This window comes from Brassica oleracea, chromosome C7 (genome assembly GCF_000695525.1).
Source record: "Brassica oleracea var. oleracea cultivar TO1000 chromosome C7, BOL, whole genome shotgun sequence".
NCBI lineage: Eukaryota > Viridiplantae > Streptophyta > Magnoliopsida > Brassicales > Brassicaceae > Brassica > Brassica oleracea.
Window position 1 is genome coordinate 46562332 of NC_027754.1, and position 221 is coordinate 46562552.

The window sequence follows — 221 nt, forward strand, 5'->3', positions numbered from 1 at the left end:
AAATTATAAGTTATTTCTTAACACGTTATCAGCACGATCGTTCTGCAATTCGGTAAAATTTATTGTATCATATATACTCTGCTATAATGGTCGGTATATCGCATGTACTATTATTTATATTATGTTATAATGGCCGGAATACCGCCTATATTATTTACTAGTAATTTAATTTATTTATTGGTCGGCCGAGCCGCCTTATATCCTGTTTATTATTTATTGGT